We start from the raw sequence: 858 nt of genomic DNA on the forward strand, positions 1-858 counted from the left end.
ACCTGGTTCTATTGAATAAAACAAAACAAATGTATGCAAGTTTCTCAGGCCTAGAATGGATGTAGAAGTACTAATTAGGCAGCTCTTACAGGTGTGCCGATAAATTATGCAAAGCTAGAGTGTGGACTGAACAAAAATTAAGAGAAAAAAAGGGAAATTAGATGGTAGAACAAACTGAACCTGTGACAGAGGAGATATGTTGGGTAATGGTGGGACCTAGGGTGAGAAAGATCTGATGTAAGAGGAAGTGCCAAGTACCAACCTCAGCTTAGAGAGGTGGTCCTAAGAAAGGGGTATTTGGGAGTGACTGAAGAAATGACTCGAAGTCAGTGATGGGAGCAAGCTGACAGCTCTGTAGTCTTCTTGAGATGGCCCTCTAGATAGCTCTCTGCTTAAGATAGCTCTCTGCTTGGGATAACTCTTTAGATAGCTCTCTAGATAGGTCACCAGATAGTGCTTAGGTTTTCTGACTAAAGTCAGAAAGCTAGAAAAATTTTAAAAGAGCTATATTAGCTCTTTAGGTAAGTTTTGGCTTTTTTAACCAAAGTCAGAAAACCCAACAGAAAAGTATAAAAGAGCTAATATTAGCTTTCCAAGCAGCCCTCTCTAGGTAGCTCTTGCAGACCAAAGTCTAATATTTTATTTTCATATCAATTTAGTCATTTACCCAAGATTCCCTTTTGGGTATCCCATGAATTAGCATTTTATGACCTTAGCTCCTTAGTTCTTAGAAAAGGACAAAAAGTACAATTTTTTTTTTTAGCATAGCAAATGAACTCAAGAGATCCGCTTGCCTTTGTAAGCACAAACAATGAGTTTAGCTGGGTGGGATCTTGCCCTGAGATCACTACTCCTGAA

The 858-nt window shown here is 38.9% G+C and overlaps 1 pseudogene; it reads right to left on the minus strand.

Annotated features, from left to right (window-relative positions):
* Positions 1-459: 459 nt before the first annotated feature.
* Positions 460-515, minus strand: LOC116885100 (annotated as a pseudogene).
* Positions 516-858: the final 343 nt, after the last annotated feature.

Source organism: Rattus rattus, chromosome 15 (genome assembly GCF_011064425.1).
Source record: "Rattus rattus isolate New Zealand chromosome 15, Rrattus_CSIRO_v1, whole genome shotgun sequence".
NCBI classification, from domain to species: domain Eukaryota; kingdom Metazoa; phylum Chordata; class Mammalia; order Rodentia; family Muridae; genus Rattus; species Rattus rattus.